Raw genomic sequence first — 19,965 nt, forward strand, 5'->3', positions numbered from 1 at the left:
GACCCTGTGCCACCTCTGCTGGACTCTGCACACCAGGATCAGGGTCCCAAGCCTCTGCTCTGCCCCTGCCCAGCCCTGTGTGCAGGGATTGCGCTCTGTGGCCAGCACCTGTGCAGCTGTAATTCTTCACTTGAGGCAAAGAAGCTCCAGGATGGCTCAGCTACAGGGAGACACTGCATTGGACCATGGGGGATGTGGTCAACTCAACTATCAGGGTTGCTGAAGGAGAACAGTGGCACGAGGGACCAGAAGCCATAATTTCTGTGAGGCAATTTGTTGGCCTGAGGAGAAACAAAGATTAAGGTCTGCTGAAAACCAAACAAAATGTTTCAACATTTCTGAATCAGTTGTTTTTTTCTTAGAAAAAAATTATATTGCAAACAGTTTGCTGTTTCAACTGTTTGTTCCCACTTGGAATAAAAACAAATGTTAAAATAAAAGACTCTTCCATGGGATGCCTCCTCCATTTTTCAGTTCCTTCTAGCACTAACTAATTTACACGTCCTAGCTCTCACTCAGGTGCTCTAAGTATTACATAATGATATCCTAGATCTATCACTTCTGGGCTATTAGAAACAGGCTGTGTTTCTTGTAGGTATGGTATCATTTTTGTGCTCCTATTTTATTTTTTTGGAAGTTTTTGGCAAATAAAAGGGTAACTAGTTCACTGGTTGAAACAAACTGAAGTCTAAAAAGCAACCTGCTTTTCAGATAGCAGAGGATCAGCACTTTCTCAAGATCAGGCCTCTTAAAATGATTCAAGCTGAGTATCTAAAATCACTTTTGAAGGTCTTGACATAAGAGTGATTACATTATCTCCTGCCATTAGGTCATACTAACTTTTATATCTTATCCAAGTTGTAGCAAACGCAGTACTTAACATCTCTTGCAACCACAAGTATATGGTGGTCCTTCTGGCTTATACCTGTACAATGTCATGATAGTCTCAACAAAAAATATGTCTGCCCATTAATAATCATGGGTGGACGGTAAAAATAAAATGCAAGATTTTATCAACTAAGAAAATAGACAAAAAAAGGTATAAAAATTAAGTTTTTCAAATAAACCCATTCCTCCAAATGCCTCGCAACCTTTTCACTTCCCAATCAACATGTATCTGTTACCATGAAAAAAAAATTCTAGACATTGGAAACTCATGGAAAAAGCAACTTTTTTTCTAGAAGGCTGTGGTATCAAAAGTCTACTTTATACTATGAAATGGGTTCTACCTTGGGATAGCTGAACATTTTCCAGTAACTCATTTTTTTAACAGAATTATTTTTGATGAAGTAAAAACTTCTGCATATGATTTTTGTCATTGACAACTGGGAACCTCCAGGTTTTCAGCCAACCTGCATATTTTATAGTTTGTGATTGCAGACCCCCCATATTTTCTGGACTGGGGTATTATTTTTCAATGAAAAGTTAAAATTTTCAACTCAGAACTTTGATAAAACAACAAAAAATGATGTTTGTTGCAGATTCTTGGCAGGAGCTTCTCTGCTTTTTCTGACAAGCACTAACCTGAGAAATGGGGAGTCAGATAGCTGATGGAAGGGCATAACATTTAGGGTCGTATAGAAAATCTGGGTGCCACAGAACTAGTAAAGAGGAGGGGAAACCCTGAAATCAAATATAGGATCTAAGGAGTTAAAACTAAGCAAGTGGCAGGCAATGAGGAAAAGCTTGGGGTACACTGGAATATGTTCTTTCCATGGGCTTGATTCAAGCCTTTCCATTGATTTCAGGGGCTGTTGATGGGCCTCTGAATTAGAATTAAAGGTATTCATGGATGGAGAGAAGGGGAGGTGGGCATTTGTGATTACCAAAAAGGAATAAAAGAACTGTTATTTTTGGCCTTCTCTGAGATTTGTGCACAGTGAACAACTTTCAGCTGAGTAAGCGTCAGGAGCTCAAGTATGAGACCCAACTCCACATCAGACTTCTCAAAACGTTCACTTCTCAGGTTATTAAGTTTGGTCTTTGCCCCCTTGAGAGCCATGAAATGAATCAATGTCTCCTGTTAAATCACCAAGGGTTTCTGTCGTCATGCCTCATTGAGGCATCAAAAACTGAGCAGTGAGATGAGAGTTTCTCAGTCAGGGATTGCATAAAATTCCAGACATTAATGCTGTATGTACAGAAATAATAACCTGAAGGCAGTAATCTTTTCTCACTTTCTTATCCATACATGTATGGTTGCTATTACTTTTATCAACCAAGTATGTACTTGAAGGGCCAGCACTTACACATACTCTTTTCCCTGAAAAAATTACACGTACAAAAAGCTGGTATCTGCATACTATGTACTCAGTTTACAAAATTGTTACTTACATGCACAAATACTGGTTCAGGCAATCATTGACCCATGTGCATACAAAAACGGACTTCTTTTGGAAACACAAATTTAGGAAAAAATTACTTGAAAATATAATCTCAAACCATGTTTATAGGGTTCTGGATTGGTGCCATGCGGTACTTGTGACATACCCAAGATGTAATAATAGTCCACTCAGTCTCTTATACATTAGAATTTCAAAACTCTATTGCCTGGAAGAATTGTCTAGGCAGCAATGTTTCCTTTTGTCCTACCACACAACGTCCTATCTGTGAAGCTGGGACATGCTGATCCAACTGTTCACCTCTGGCATATAATATATAAATAAGCTGCGCAAAGCCAAAACAAACTTCCTGTATATGGAACAAGTTGTCATAGGATGTAACTATATCAGCAAGTTAATTATAAAATTGGTACTTACGGTAGATGGACACAGATCAGATATTACCTAGGAATTTCTTCCCTCAAGTAAAGTATGTAATGTTTAGGAGTATTCTCCTGAGTTTATTCCTTCCTATGAAGGAAGTAGAAAAAGGCAGTTTCAGAAAAAGGAGGATAGATAATGCACAAGAAAATAAATAGTATTGAGTCAGTTAGTGGTACTCTTTCCATTGACTTTAAAGATCATTAGAAGAGACTTGGTATGGACCAGATTTCTATGACAATTCAGCTGTGTTTTGTAGCCTGTGTGGAGGACAGAGATGTCATATTTACTCAAATACAAGACAAGGCTCTTCTTCCCCCACCCCTCCACCCAGATGGCATGGGGGAAAAGCCCCTCAATTTATGAATAAATCTCAGTAAGTGCATTGCTGTTCATCAAACTATTGCCAAAAGCAGCATGTGCTTAGCAATGGAAACCAAATAGGAAGTTGATTAAATGCAGCCAACATTGAGCATGACTATAAAACACATGGCCCACATTGGATAAACATACTGATGAGAACATGTGTGTGTGTGTGTGTGTGTGTGTGTGTGTGTGTGAGTGTCTGGCCCTTAAAAACAAATGGGCAATTTTCACCACAGAAGGAAACAAGCACCCAGCTTGGAGGTAGTGCAATACCAGATGAGCACCCGTGGAGACCAGAACCAGATCCAACACCCTTCTCTGGTACCAAAAATTAGGGCGGTGGGAAGCTTCAGTCACTGATTCGATTTGGAGGAGATTCGGCCCGATTCCACAGCCAAATCTCTGAATCAAAATCAAATCAGAAGACCCATTAAAAGGTCTGAACTGAATCTGAAGCCTCCAAATCAAATTGGAAAAGATTTGGAGAGATTTGGATCGGCCGGGGAAAGGCAGGCACAGCTGGGCAGCTGCAGGCTCTCCCACAGCTCCTCCAGCTGTGCCTGCCACTCCCCGAGCAGGGGAAGCTGCGGGAGAAGCCTCCATGGCTGCCCTGCCTGGCCCCATGCCCCACCTGGCCCCAGCCTCCCAGCACTTAAAAAAAAAAGACAATAGCCCCGCACTCACCGGATAAAGCAGCAGGGATCAGGGACTCTGAGGACATGTGGCAGAACCCTCCCCCCTGCCCCCCCACGTGCAGCACAGGGCAGTGGGGGGAAGCAGGGATTTCCCCCCCACCCCGTTTGGCAGCCATGCAGCAGCTACCCCATGGCATGTGTACAGCACAGCTTGGCAGGATGTGGCACGCTGTCTGGGTGCTGGGGCCACTGGGGCTCAGTGGTGCTGGACTCTGACTGGCAGGTGAAGAATATTCCATATCATCATCCATATGATATCCATGGCTTCCAACACACATGATCTGGGATGGGGGCCACTCTAATTAAAATGCCATATCATCTTGTGTATTCAGTGTCCCATGTTTCAAAATGGCCACAGGAGCACTTTAACTAACTTGAATGAGCTTTAGTTAAACTCCCCCACTACCATTTTGAAATGTGGGAAACTGAATACATGAGATGCTGCAGCAGGCTGGAGTATTCTAATTAGAACTTGATTAACTGAGTCTGCTCCAATGCATTCTGATCAGCATGTGCCAGAGCTCATGTATGTTCCCCATATGCTCTCCTTGCAATCTATTATCTGTCACTTCTTTCCACATATTTGCCATCTGTTCTTCTGTCAGATCCCCAGCTATTGTTATTATATGTTTCTTCTTCATCGTATTAAGATAAAGAAGCACTCTCATTGTCTTTTTATTGTCTTTAAAGTACTCTAATCCCTGCCCCCCCCCAATTTAATTACCTTTAAGAAACTCCTTATCTTTGCATGGGATGGCATGGTTTTTAATCCCCATGCCAGAGGTGGGATGGCATGGTTTTTGTCCCATGTTTTTTTTCCAGTTGTTTCCATGTGAATCTTTTTAATGTTTTTCCTGCGAGGTAATGGCAGAAACCTGCAGTCTTCCCCAGCCCCTCTGTTGCCTTTTTACAGAACATACTTATAAAATAAGTATACCCAAAGCCTTCTAAATCTGATATTCCCACCCTACTAATTCCTGGGCTTTGTATAGCCCTGTTCTGGCTACCCTTTCTCTTTTGCTCCCCCCACAAAAAACTCATTTCTGCCACTGTACACTCCTTATCTGCTACCGTGACAGTGGCTACACCACTCCAGTGTAAAGGATGGGAAGCTTCAGTCACTGATTTGATTTGGAGGAGATTCGGCCCTATTCCACAGCCAAATCTCTGAATCAAAATCGAATCGGAAGACCCATGAAAAGGTCAGTATAAGAATACTGTTTTCACTGCATCCACTTTACCCTTCAAAGAGAACATTCTACCACTCCACAGTCCTGAGATCTGCCTCACTCTTTTCTTTAACTTCTCCCATGCCTTGGTTTCTTTCCCTTTGGCATCCATTGGGATTCCCAAGATCTTCATTACACCCTCTACCACCTACAGCCCAACCTTCTGTAAATTCTCCCAATTCCCCATTCCCATTAATGTACTTTTCATTTTATTTTGTTTCACCGCTAACACTTTGCCATAATCCTCAGTATGCTTCAATACCCTCTCAATTGATATTTTGTCTTGAGCTACTACATTCACATCATCCATGTATAATGTACATTTAAACTCTCCTCCTGGTATCTTCACACTGCTTGTCACTTATCATCATGAATTCTCTGTGCCAATGGCTCCATCATGTACACAAAAAGATAGGCAGATAGTGTGCATCCCTGTCTTACCCCTGTTTGTATGGGGCATACTTTGCTCAAGTAACCATTTACCCATTCTTGACTTCTTGCTTTACTTTATAGCACTTTGACCCATCTGAACATCTTCACAGGAAACCCCATCCTCTGCAATACTTCAAATATGAAATCATGTTCAACCTTATCATAAGCTTTTTCTAGGTCTAAATTCATTATTACCACATTTCCTTCTCTCTCTTGCATATCCAATATGCCATAGGGTATGGAATATCCTCCTCTCAGGAACAGCACACATTTGTTCTTCTCCTATCACATCTACTAAACAGTCACACATTCTTTTGGCCAATACTTTTGCCATCAATTTGTAGTCTATGTTTAAAATATACTATGTTGGTCTCCAGTTGCCTAACACATCTTCCTTGCCCTTCTTGAATATCACACTTACCACATCTGGAAAATTATATCCTCTCTCCCCACCCTCCATTATTTCCCTGTATGTCTCTCTATTATATCTTTCTCCACCATTGCCAACATTTTTCACAGAATTCCATTGGAAGTCCATCTTTTCCCCCAGCACCTCCCTGTCTTACAAGCTTTTAAACAGTTGTTCATCTCTCTCATATTTAACTTCTCCAATTTTTTCTTTCCACCCTTTATTCCTTCCTTTATCCCCTCAAGGAACACCTTCATTTTTTTTCCATCGACACCTCTTCTTTTGTACAGCTATTTTTAAATCTCTACTGCTACATCCAACACCTTAGCACTCTCTTCTATTCAGATTCCTTCTTCAGTTCTTACTGCTTTCCGTTCCTTCTTTCTTTTCCTCAATTTTGCCAAAAAATACTTACACCATCCTTCCCCCTTCTCCAAAGAAGGTGCCCTAGTCTGAAAGATTTTTCCTTCCATTTTCCTTTTGAATCATTTGTCAATCACTTTATATCCTCCAATTCTTCTTTCACTCATAGTCCTCTTACTGCCTCCTGTAATAATCATTCTGGCTTTCTTGCATGCAGTTCTTCTAGCTCTTCTACCCTTGTCTTTTCTTTTCTTCAACCAAAATTTCTGAAAAATTCTTTTGTTCTTCTCTTGAACATAGTTTACCATTACCCAACACTTTTGTAGTATCTCTTTAGAATCCTCCATCCTTCATACAGCTCCAAATATTCTTGACAAGGTCTTCTCATCTTGTAATAATAGAACATTTAAGTTCCCTTTCCCCCTACCTCCACTTTTATCTAAACTCACTTCCATTCTCAACATCTAGTAATTTTCTCCTGCTTTCCAGTCTCTAGTCCATTTGACATTAATACAAAATCAGTCCTCGACACCCATCTCCCACTCAGTTCCATCCTTGTAATTACCTTCTCACTGCCCCATACATCCTTTAAACTTCCTTCTTTTATTATATTAATCTGTACTTTTTATGAGCTGTCTAGCTCTTCCTCGCCTCCATCCCCTCTCCTAATCCCCTCCTCAATAATGCAACTGAAACCCCCACCAGAATTTGCTGCTTCTCTCCTACATACACTTCTAATTTCTTAAACAGGGTGATCCTTTCTTCTGCTTCAGCTGGTGCATGTATATTAAAAATCTCTAACACTTTCTTTCCAAATTCCACTATGATTCATTCCATTCTCACTTGCACTTAACAGACTTATACTTCCTCACTCTTCAGGATAAATTGTGACACCAGCTGCTTTGTTTACAACTGACCCTGTGTGAAAGATTAGCCACATCCTCCCAAAACAAGCTACTGTCTCTCACACTGGACCAGATAGTCTCCTTGAACTCACCTGCTATGACTTTGATGAAGAAAGAAAGGAACTAAAGATAAATACAATCCTGTGAGACAAGGTTAATGTTAGCTCTGTGACATAGAAGGTTGTCTCCTTTTTGTAGGGCTTCACCATCCTCATACCCTGCCCTCACCACACCAGATGTTATGGATTTTACTTGCATCAATTCTCATTTATTGGACTTTCAACTCCTGGGTCATCTTGACCAGATTCTAGGGGCCATGTTCCTCACTTCCAGTCCTTTGCCTCATTCTTCTCCACATGGGTTCCAAGCCAACCATCCCACTGTTCGTGCCAGGCCTTATCCTTCAGGGCTGGATCATATGGGGTCAATGCCCCAGACTCATGCAAACACTTGTTTCCATCTCTTCTTTCTTCCAGATCTCTGGAATGGCTGCCTGCTCCCACCTTAGTTGAACTCACTGGCTGGGATGCTGCAGCAGCCTCATCTTCCTGTCTCTGCAGGCAAGTAAATATTCAGGACTTTTCCCTGAGTCCCTGGGGTTGGTCCTTCCTCATCATCATCTCCCCATGTCCTCTTCATGCAATCTGCTCTTCTGGGTTGACACTCGGCATCTCTCTAAATCCCCGCTCCAACCAGCTGCATTTGCTACAGCAGCACTCCATTCACTGCCTTCCCAGCTCTCCCAGCTGATCAGGCTAATTACCCTCCGGGTTGTCCATGCAGTTCCTTCTCTGCCCGGGTTTGCCACACCTCCTCTACCTGCCTGGGCTTGCTCCAGTGGGTTTTTCTTTTTCCTTTTTCCTTTGTTCCTTTGGCATTTTGTGGCAGGGCAGGCTTACTGCCCTGTCACCCTGCCCACCACAATGGACCTCATTCCCATCTCTATAATCCCTCTCCCATGGGATTCCACACTCCTGTAACAATATTATGTCTGCTTGACCACACTCAATATTAGAATAATCTTATCCCGCCTCTTCCTCCATAACACACTTCAGACATTTGTAGATGCAATACACAAAGTCATGCTTGCCCATTTAAATTACACATCTCTACCACTTTCATGAGTGTGCCATGCTGCCACTTGATGCGGTCACCTCTAATTCTCCCCCTCTTCACACCCCTATAGTCTTTGCCAGTTGTTTTATTGCTTTAATATTTAAGAAAGTTTTCCCTTTCCACTTCCCTGCACTTTTCTGCTTCCCCATCTCCTCTTTTCCCTCTCTGTTAGTCCCTTGTTACTTTCTTCAATAAAGCCTCCTCCAAAACCACTGTTCCCACGACACCGTTCTTTCCTACCATCTTACTTCCCTTCTTTCCAATCTTTATCCATCCGACTTTCAATCTTTGTTTCTAGTCTCCAATTTGCTGCTTATTTCTGGGTTCACTTTCTTTTCCATAGCTGTCACTCTTCTCCCCAAGACTGCCACTGATGCTGTTCCAGGCTCCAAGAACTCTTCCTCCAACCTGGCATTCCATCACTATACCCCTGGTGTTCCTGACATTGATCAAGACAATAAAACCTCCACCTGGCCACTACAATTAATCTTAGGCACGAAGTGGCTGGGAAGTTATGCCACTGATGGGAACCTGCTACAAAGATATGTCACTACAGCCCACCTAAATGAAATATATGGTAGTGCTCATTAGGAGTAATCCCCCTCAATGCCATCTGTTTTCCAAGCCACAGTGTGCCACTACTCTGTATACATTTTGACTTCCTTTTCACCCCCAGAGCTGAGCTGCCCCTATCTTTTCCATTTCTAACTATTCTTGTTTCTTAACCAGCCTTAAATATCTGGCAAACATCATGAAATGGGGACCCAAACATTTAACCCAGAACCTCTCTGTCGGCCTGCCTCTCAGCCTTCAACTTCTGATTAGTATGGCTCCATGGGCACATCCACACATACAGGCATGTGTGCTTGCAGCAGCTCAAATAGGAGCAGCACAAATTTGAGACAAGGATATTTGCCTTAGCACATGTGCCTAGGCATGCATTTTGGTGTGTGGCAAGTTGTGCCACCTGGGGCAAAATAACCCTCCCTGGCTCCTCCTGGATCTGAAGTATGGGGAAACTAGAGCCTATAGCCAGCACAATCTGCCCTGTGTTGGCCCCAGCAGTATAAAAACCTGCCCTAGTGAGCAGTTCAGGGCTACTTGTCCTCAGAAGCTTCTTGGATAGGAGCTTCTGGGAAGAAGTTGGCCATGCCCCTTCCTGTCCCAGGCTGCTGGTGCTGCCTCTGTTGCTTTTGCTGCTGCTAGCTTGGTCTCAGATGTTTCTGGGGAGAAAATGGCCATGCCACTTCCTGCCTCTGGCTACTACTTCTGTTGTTGTTGCTAGCTGCTGCTGGCCTAATCTCAGGAGCTTTTGGGGAGAAGTTGGCTGCACTCCTTCCTGCCATGAGCTGCTTCTGCTGCTGTTGCCAGCCCACCTCCCCCCACACAGGGGGGTCCTTTGCTGTACCCCTTGGGGAAGGGCTCACCACACAGCACCACACCCCAGCACGGCACTCTAGCACCACACCCCAGCTTCTGTACTCCTGTTCCAGCCTGCTGCCCAGCCCACCATCAAGCTGCAGTTGGGGGACACCCCAGGGAGTGAGCCTGCCTTCCTTGTGTGTTTTTGCCCTTTTGTGGTAAGTCCTGTGGTTTGCTCCCCTTGCCCTGGTATTTGTTGTGTGTCTGAGTAAGCCAGATCGAGTCTCCCCAGCCCTTGTATGTGTGTCTCCCCTCCCCAACCTTCCCCAGGCATAGCCCACCTGATTTCCTGTGGGGCTGTAACTCACTGAGCTCCATCCCCCTTTCTCCCTCCTCCCTTCTAGCACAGCCCCAGCCTGCATCTCTTGGTTTCATTAGCCCTGCGCTATTAGTTTTTTTCATTGTTATTTTCCTCTCCCTTATGCAAACCCATGCCAGGGCAGGTATCTTCTGGAGGGGCAGATGCCCCCACAGAACTTCCTGCTAGGCCTGTGCAAATAGGAAACTATTCAATTTAGTTCAGCCAATTCAGATGCCAGAGATTCAATTCAGAGATCTAAATCATTTTTCCGATTTGATTCGCCTGAGTCACTTCAGAAGATTTAGAGCAGATTCAGAGATTTGGCCATAGAGTATAATGAAGAATTAATTAAATATCTATAACTTTGTTGTCTTTTGGCTGATTTGGATGAAACTTGCAGGGACAGTAGCCTCTGCTTAGATCATAACACGAGCCAAGCTTCAAGGTGATAGGTTTAGGGGTTTCTGGGAAACTGCACCTCAAATTCCTGAAAGCAAAACCGTGCCCCAAGGCAGACACAATTGCACAAGCACCCATGACATGAGTTTTGCCTGTCAGCAGCTAGAGGTGCAGGGCCTCGGAACCCAGAAGCCCCTGCACCTCTCTCCTTGACAGCTGGCAGGCTTCGTGGCCTAAGTAGGGGCTAGCAGGCCTGCAGCTGTCACCCTGGTGCGCCTTAACACACACAGTTTCACCCATGTCATGAGTTTTGCTTATCTGCAGCTTGAAGTACAGTTTCCCCCAAACCCCTGCACCTATCTCCCTGAAACTTGGCACGCTTTGTGGCCTCAGAACAGGCCATGATCTCTGCAGTTGTCACCCCCCTGTGCCTTAAAACACACACAGTGTCACCTATGTCATGAGTTTTGCTTGTCAGTAGTTTGAGGTGCAGTTTCCCAGAAACCTCTGCACCTATAGCCTTGAAACTTGGCAGAATTTGTGGTCTCAGAAAGAGCTACTATCTCTGCAGTTTTCACCCCACTGTGGCTTAACACACACACAACATGAGTTTAACTTTCAGAAATTTGAGATGCAGCTTCCCAGAAACCCCTGCACCTATCACCTTGAAGCTTGGCACACCTCATGCCTGAAGCAGAGGCTACCTTCTCTTCAAGTATTATCTGAAGCATTCAAAAGACAACAAAGTTATAGATATTTCATTGATTCCCCATTATAGCCTATAGTCAGATCTCTGAATCGCCAAATCTTTTCCAAATGGATTTGGAAGCTCTGAATCAATTCAGAAAGCCTAAAGCTTCCAGCAATTTGATTCAGATTTATAGATTTGGTCTCTGAATCACCTGAATTGGAATCATGATCTGAAGCTTTGCACAGTCCTACTTCCTGCAGTCCCCACTATGGGGGCAGATCCCAGCCAAGCCCCCAAGAAAGTGCATGCCTCTGGAGCCCCCACCCTGGAGGCAGAGTCCAACTGATCTCCTCCAGGGGAAGAGAAGCCTACAACCTCTGCTGAAGGGGCAGGTGAGACTCCAGCAGAAAGCCAGCTCGCCACCCCCAGAGGGGTTCCCAATACCACCCCCCCCATCAGGGACCAAGGGCAAGGGCAGTGGAAAGGACTCCTCTTCAGTCTCCTCCACAGTTGGGGGTGAGAAGGGCAAAGGCCCTACCCCCAAGCCTAGACTACCAGCTCCCAAGGGGACCAGGTGCGCTACACCAGCCAGCACACCCACTCAGCCTGTCCTTGGCTCTAGCTCTGGCCCCACTAATGCAGCCCTCTCAGAAGGGGAACCACACCTATGCACAGGCACCTGCAGGGTGACCCACAACCATGGGGCCTGGACTCTCCACTGCTGGCCCTTCCAGCTCGGGCAGTGGGGCCCCCTTTCCAGCACTCACCCACAGGCACAGGGTGAAGTGCCAACTACCCAAGTGGGAGAACCTGCACTTTAAGACCTGGGTGTAGCCCCTGACTAGGGTGGTGAGGGTCCCTAAGATCATGTTGACCTCCCGCTTTCATGGCAAGGATTTTTTCCCCTTGTATCAGAGGCTTCTGCACAAAAGGCAATGGAGAGGGGGCTCATGGTGGAGGGCAAGTACATCCCCCTCGTACTCCTAGAAGAGCTGGCAACCTGGGTAGTCCTCAGCTCAGTCCCACTCTATACCCCTAAGTGGGCCCTGCTTCCCCATCTCCAAACCATGGAGAAGGTTATCTCCCAGTGGTGGCCCTCTCACTGGGGTGCCAAGACCCTGACCTCCACTACATGCACTCATTCTGTCGTCAGGTCATGATTCAGCTGGTGGTGCAAGCATGCCTGGAGGCCGAGAGGTGCCTCATGATTCCTTTTCAGGGGGCCCTGGTGAGGGTGCTCTATATCCTGGGGGACCTGCAGTGCTTCTGGTGCCATGCGCTGGGAAACTTGCATCATGAGTGCCCTATGGACCAGGCAGGGAATGCATCTGTGGGTCCCACTGACAAGAGGGGTGCCCCTACCATGGTGTCCCTCCCCCCCTTGGACTTTCTGGCATCCTAGCAACAACTCCCAGCCTCCCCCATGAGCTCACGGGACCCCACCCCCCTAACCAAGTTTGGCGGAGTTCCAGGGAGGGGGCAACAGCCAAGGGAAGAGAGGGAGTGCCCTCCCTACCCCATCCATGCCCCCACAGTAACTACCCCACCTCTACAGTCCTCACTGTCTCGTACTGGAGTCTGTCTACCTGAGGACCACCCCATGGCTGAGTGGGTGCAGTTCCCCTTTGGGTGCACGGCAAAAAGGAAAGCCTGGGCACAGTTGGATCCCTCTGAGGTGGAGGACTTCCCCCCCCACACACACACACATACAACCAAGACCACCACACGGGGGAAAGAATGGCCCAGCTTCCAGGGGCCTCCCCAGCTGCACCAGACAACCCACCACCGGAATGGGTAATCCTGGTGGAGGGGGCTTTGGGGATGCTGGCCAGTCCTGAGAGGATCCCATGGAGAAGACCCCCCATTCCACTGGCTGGGGCCAGCCCCCCTCCAAGACCATGGGCACTGAGGTTGAGGCAGACCTAATGGAAGATCTGGCAGCAGTGCCTTCCCCTTCTTATGACCTGGGGGAGACAGGGGCCCTGGGGCTCACGCCAGTGAGTCCTGAGGAGGGAGGTCCCCTCTCCCAGGACGCTGAGGCAGACACTGATGCCGCCCCAGTGCCTGACAGGTCTACCTCCCCACCCCTCCCAGAAAAACCTTACTATTAGCCTGCCCCATGATCAGAGGGGGTCGAAGTAGGGTTGCCTAATCAACAGGATGATTTTGTCAGGGACCCTCTGCAGATCTCCCGGGGCTGCTGGCTGAAGCTGGGGCTCATCCAGCTGCTTCCCCAGATGCTCCCACCGGCACTCCCTAGTGCCTGCCTGTACAGTCTATGGCTGAATCTCCAAATCTTTCTGAATCTCTCTGAATTGATTCATAGGCTTTAATTTGATTTGGAGAGGTTAATGGGTCTCCCAATTCAATTTGGATTCAGAAATTCAGCTGCCGAATTGGGCCAAATCTCCTCTGAATCAGATTGGCTACTGAAGCATTGTACAGCTTAATATAAACACAGGCCCTGGGTCAGAGAGGGATTGGTCTGGCACTGTGGAGGCTGCAGTGGAAAGAGCTCCAGAGCAGGAAGGCCCAGATGAGTCCCTAGCTGGTACCAGTGCTGCCCTGGGGGAGGAAAATAAAAAGTATTCCTCTGCTCTTCAAAGAAATGTGACTCAGAATAAGTGGAAGTCTGATTGTATGGATAGGTAGCCACTGTTTTTGTTGGACCCAGAGTAGGTGAGCTGTAGAACTGTGCAAAATTTCTCTAGCAGTTTCATTTTGACTGGTTTTGAGCTCGAAACATTAACATTGAAATGAAACAGAGAGCTTTGAAACAGCCTCAAAACAAAACGAGACAAGTCAAAATATTTAGGAGTGTTTTAAGCATTTTGAGTTTCAAAGCTCAAGCTGGGCTTGCCTGCAAGAAAACAGAAACTGAAGTGGGGGGGGGGGAAGAGCGGGGAGGAGTGCTCTCATTATTGACTGTGTAGCTGACCAGTGACTGTCATCCTTCCATGAGGTCCCTTCCAATCCCAGTGCTCTGGGGGAGGGATGGAAAAACTGCATAAACAGCAGCATTGTTTGAACTGCCCTGCTTTCTGTCTTGGTGTCAGTTAGTGAGCTGTGTGTTCCAGCAGCTCAGCGTCAGACAACCACAGCTAGCAGCATTGATCTTCTAAAGGATTCCCTACTTGCTAGCAAGAGGGATTTCAGATTCAGAATACCTTTTTCTCTGAGGATCTTTTATTTTATTATATTCATTGATTTATTCTTTTTAATTCTATAATTATATTGAATAGGATTACTGTAGAATTTATTTCATGTAGGAAGCGAAATACATTTATATTTTATTTCTATACATTTAAAGTCTTGCAGTATACATTATAGACTTTATATAGGGACAAAGCCATATTTCTATTTGCTTTTATACATTTCTTACTTGCACCACACACCTACCTGTGCTCTTGCACCCACACTTTTAAATTTATACAGGGTCTAATCCATATACTTGCTGTTTTGCTTAACATTTCTTATTTGCATCACACACACACCTACTAGTACCACCAATGATCTTGCACCCACACTTTTGAATTTATACAGGGACTAAGCCATATAATTGCCATTTAACATTTTTTATTTGCACCAGACACCTACATTTTTAAATTTATATAGGAACACAAATACATTTATATAATTGTAGTAAAGCAAGATGTGAAATACACCATGAAACGTGGTGGAAAGGCAGGTGGCCAGTGTTCGGGGAGGGGTGGAAGAGCGGGTATAGGGAAAGCTGTAAGTTCCCCCCAACCAAACTGAGATGCAGCCTCTTTCCTTCAGCTGAAACAGTGAGGCTGCTACAAGCAGCAGAGTGGGGAGCAGTGCCAGTGCCACTGCCTGTGCCCAAGACTGCATCCCCTCCATGTGCACCAGCCATAACTCCTCCCACCACTACCACCATGATGGCAACAACAAACAGCAGCACCAGCACAGCAGCCTACTCCACCCCTACTTCACTTCCCATGCTGAGCCTTCCAGTGCCAGAGGAAGAGCTGGATCAAGATCTCAGTGCCCTAGCAAGGGAAATTCTGGGGAAGGAGGGGGAATCAGCTGAGTTTGTGCTCAACACCAATCAAGTTTCCCCTAGAGAAAGGTCTCCTTCCCCAGAAGTCACTTTGGAGGAGGTTAATGTACAGGTGGAGGCAAACAGCTCAGCTGAGTCCACCCCTCCTCTTGCTGTGCCTCTGACTTCTGAGGAGAAGGAAAATGCAGCAGCATCCACAGATGCACCCACACTCCAGAAGTGAGTGGGTAGCATGGTCTGGGATCATTTTGAGCTGGCAGATGATCCCACGTATGCTATCTGCCTGCACTACTGAGCCAAAACCAGCTGGGGCAAGGGAACAAAACATATGATCACCACAAGGATGCTGATGCATCTCCGCAGGCACCACCCCCTTGTCCTTGCTCCTTCTCAGCCTGGCAGCAGTGGGAGTGTGCCCAAAGTGAAGTCCACATCTTTCTCCAAAGCCCCCATTCCCACAAAGCAGAGGCAGGCCACCCTGGAATGGTGGGGGAAAGATTTCATAGATTTCATAGACATCAGGGCTGGAAGGGACCTCAGTAGATCATCGAGTCCAGCCCCTCCACCCAAGGTGCAGGAAGTCAGGAGAGATAATAGGATCCCAGCAAGATAAACATCCAAATGTCTCATTCAGAGTAGGTCCTTGAACCACCTCCAGTGGCAGTCCATTCCAAACCTTGGGGACTCAGACAGTAAAGAGGTTCTTCCTTATGTCCAGCTGGAAATGGTCATGGAGGAGTTTGTGACCATTTGACCTTGTCATCCCTTGGGGCACTCTGGTGAACAGATGTTCCCCCAGATCTTGGTAAGTACGCCTGATAAACTTACAGGTGGCCACCAAATGAGCCTGTGCTTTTCCAGGCTGAAGAGTCCCATGGCTCTCAGCCTCTCTTCATAAGGTCTGTTTTCCTGACCTCTGATCATGCACATGACTGTCCTCTGAACTCTCTCAAGCTTCTCCACATCCTTTTTGATTTATGTGTATAACTTGATGACGTGTTTCATGTTTACCAAATAGCTAATTGGTATAAAGACCAAGAAGAGATTGCTACACAGGAACTATACAGACAAACAATGTGAGCTGCTAGGACTACCCCAAAGTATGATTATAGAAGAATATATAAATTCATCTTGTCATGGGCCAAGAAAGTAATAGCCCTTCTCATTTTATACAGCTGTACTCAGATGTAGGTCTTAGACCTACAATGAGGAATCAGCACTAGGCATGATCAGAAAAATAGGGTCAGGTCAAGTCTTTTATGCAAAATTTCAACAAAAGTGGAAAAACCTCATTTTCATCCAAATTGTCCATGAAATAGTGCTATGGTCTCTGGGTGCATCTAGTTTTAATCACATGCTTTTAGGCATATTAGAAAGCTAATGGAGGGCTCTGGATTCTATTATGCAGCAAGGCACAGTCCTACGCTACTTAGCATTGCAAAGCTTAGGTCTTTTGTGGCTCCAGGCCAGAGCTGACTTATTTATCTTTTACTATGGTGATGATGATGACAAATAAAAAATAATAATATTGAACTCAACCATCAAAAGCATGATTGACCTTGAAAAGGGGCTGACTAGAATTTTGGATAATAATAGTCACTGACGTAGTGGATATAGGTGTCTCTGTGAGATTTAAATCACTAATCTTTGTGGAGCATTTCAAAATCTTACATGACAACCACTATATACATGTACAGAATTTCAATATTGCATTAAATCCTGGAAAGCCAAGTGACAACAAATTGGAAGAGATTCAGAGAAGCACAGCAAAAATGACTGAGTAGTTAGAGGAACTGATGCATGAGGATGTATTAAAAGAACTGGATGTGTGTAGTTTGACCAACGTTCAAGCAGAAGATGATGATATGTGGAGTGGTAGGACAGACATCTACCAGTATCTGTAGAAGGCATACTAGTAGGAGGAGAAAAATGTTAATGTTTTTACAGGTGGTCAAAGGAATACTGACTGGATGGAATTACGTCAAGTACAGGTTAGGCTGAATATCAGGAAAATCTATTCCAGTCCAATTACTCTGTGTTATTTTCCAAGGGAACTGGTGAGTGAACCACATCTTGAATAGAAAAAGCCTTCAGACACAATGGTATGTTGGTTGTTTGGGGACTTTGTATTGGATCAGATGTAGATTGCCCATTTCCTTTTGTAATGTCTATAATTCCAGTACAATGAGGCTTTCCTTAATATTTAAGTTAATGGAAGGCAGGGCCAGTCTGTCCAGGTCTGTGAAACCTGCAGCCACAGGGGGCTCCACAGCCAAGGGGTTGTGTGCGGCCGGCATCCTCCCCAGCTGGGAAGTAAAAAACCACAGTTTTAAATTCTGCATCCATTTTTGGCACCAAGTTTAAAATTGTGGCTTTCACATTTGCTTCTCTGGCAGTTGGAAGCAGGACACCTCCTCCACCAATGGGGCTGGGAGGGGCAGGGCTGGGGTCTTGCCTGAAGAGCCCCGTCACGCTTGTGGATTGCACATGAGTGTAATGGGGGTGGGGGGGAGTGAGACTGAGCTGCGGGTGGCAGCAGGCAGGGGAAGGAGTGGAGGGCTGTTGTGGGTGTGTGTGTGTGTGTGTGTGTGTGTGCGCGCGCGCATGTGTGATATCTTTTATTAGACCAACTAAATAGTTAGAAACATTTTTCTTAGCAAGCTTTTGGGCTTAAAAGTCCTTGGTTAGGCTGGGGAAGCATCTGAAGTTGGTGCGTGCTCTTCCTGGATGGAGTAAATAGCAAAGAGGCTAGAGGCCAGAGCTGGGCTGCAGCAAGAAAGGCAGTCAGTGAAATTGAGGAACCAGTGGGTGAGAGGGGAGGAGAAGTGGGGAGGGGAAGGGGGATGAATGTAGCAGGGAAAAGTGGAGAGGTACCTGGGAATCAGATGGCAGGCAGCTTATAGTGTGTTATAAATCCAATGTCTATGTTTAGTCCAGGGGTGTACTTAGGATCTGTGTCTTTGAGAGTTGTGCTGAGTTGCTCTTTGGTATGTAGGTTAGGTAAAATCCCTTCCCTGGAGGTTTCAGGTGGCAGCCAGGGAGGTAAAAGATCTTTCTTGTTGTTCTGCATTGAAGCTTAAAATCAAAAATTGGCTAAAATTCAGCATCTTCCATGTTTCAGGGATATACTTGGTCGCTGTGTTGGTCTGAGATGAGAAGAAATACAAAAAAATAGAGCTGTTGGTTCTAAAATTATACCTTTTATTAGACCAACTGGGAAATCACAAGAAAAAGCTGGGCCCAGGGGGACAGCTTTCCATCTTCACCTCCCTCCAAGCAAAAATGAACTTTATTTCCTACCTGTGGGGACTTTTTACCATCTATACTTTTCTCAGAGCCTGATGAAGGACCTTCGAGCCTGAAAGCTTGCAGAAAGGGACAATTTTCTTGTGATTTCACAGTTGGTCTAATAAAAAGGTATCATTTTGGAACTAAGAGTTCTAGATTTTTCTATTTCCTCTATATTTAGTCCATGATTTTTTGTATCCAGGAAGTTGATGAAGTGAAGTTCATAGGCTCATCTGTGACAAGTGTTTTGTGAATTCCCTTTGAGGATTAATACTGAGAGATTGGAGACAGAGTGGTTTTCTTATAAGAAATGTGCCTCCACGGGTAATTGGGTATTCTGGACTTCAGTAGATTTCCAGTGTGCGTCCATTCTAGTGAGCAGTTGTTGTTTGGTCTCTCCTATGTATTTCCCATCAGGGCATAAGTGCACTAGATGAGGTATATAACATTTCTGGAGGTGCAGGTGTAAGATCTGGGAATGGTGATGGTTCTGTTGTGGGATTAGTAATTGTGGGAGTGGTGGAAATATGTTGGCAGGTTTTGCATGTCTTTTCATGGCATGGCCTGAATCCATTTGATGTGTCTTGATCTGTAGGAAGTTTGCTTCTGCTGATGATATTAGTGAGGTTCAGTGCTTGTTTGAAGGTGAGGATGGGTGGATCTGGGAAGATTTTTTTAAGAATTGGGTCTCTTTCCAGTATGCGTTGCAATTGTTTGAGGATTTTCCATATAGGTTTGAGGGATGGGTGATATATCATAACTAGCAGTATGCAATTCATGGGGGTTTTCGTTCTGCACTGCAGCAATTCTTCACATGGTATCCAGGTGGCTCTTTCAAATGTGCATCTATCTCTTTGGAGGAGTGTATTTGCTGTGTGAAAGCCTTTTTAATATTTGTGAAGTAGCAATCTTGGGTGTTCGCCTCAGTGCAAGTTTGGTGGGATCTGAAGGCTTGGCTGTGTATCACAGGTTTTTGGTGTGTTTAGGGTGATTGCTAGTTCTGTGCAGATATGTATGTTGGTCTGCGGGTTTCTTGTATAATGTGGTCCATATTTTACCATTCTGGATGGTGATCATTGTGTGTAAAAAGGAGATGATGGTTCTGGAGTACTCAAGACAGAGTCAGATGAAGGGGCGATGGTTGCTGAATTTCTGATGGAACTCAATCAGAGATTGCAGGTTTTCAGTCCAAATGATGATGTCATCGATATATCCTAAGTATAGCAATAGTTTGATGGTGCAGTCTTTGAGGAATTCTTCTTCCAGGGGGCTTATAAAAAGGTTGGCATACAGTGGGGCCATGTTGGTGCCCATAGCTGTGCCCAAGGTCTGGAGGAAGTGTTGGTTATTAGAAGTGAAATTGTTGCGTGTAAGGACGAAGCATATAATTTCAGTAGTATCTTTGGGTCTGTACTCAGAGTTGCCATTTTGCTCTTGTAGGTATGTAAGGAAGGCTTGGATGCCATCCTGGTGTGGGACGTTGGTATATAAGCTGGTAATATCCATGGGGGCTAGGAGGGTGTTGCTGGGAAGGCGGTCTATGTTTTTGAGTTTTTTGTAGAA

General features: G+C 45.3%; 1 long non-coding RNA gene across 1 annotated transcript in view; it reads right to left on the reverse strand.

Moving 5' to 3' along the window:
* LOC149859595 (uncharacterized) overlaps window positions 1–19,965 on the reverse strand; it is a 141,211-nt gene that overhangs the window by 22,722 nt on the left and 98,524 nt on the right. Inside the window, exon 2 of the long non-coding RNA XR_016443512.1 lies at window positions 2,760–2,852. This is a non-coding gene — a long non-coding RNA (uncharacterized LOC149859595). The remainder of the gene's footprint in view (window positions 1–2,759; window positions 2,853–19,965) is intronic.

This window comes from Crocodylus siamensis, chromosome 7, assembly GCF_052110815.1.
Source record: "Crocodylus siamensis isolate JL-2025a chromosome 7, ASM5211081v1, whole genome shotgun sequence".
Classification (NCBI taxonomy): domain Eukaryota; kingdom Metazoa; phylum Chordata; order Crocodylia; family Crocodylidae; genus Crocodylus; species Crocodylus siamensis.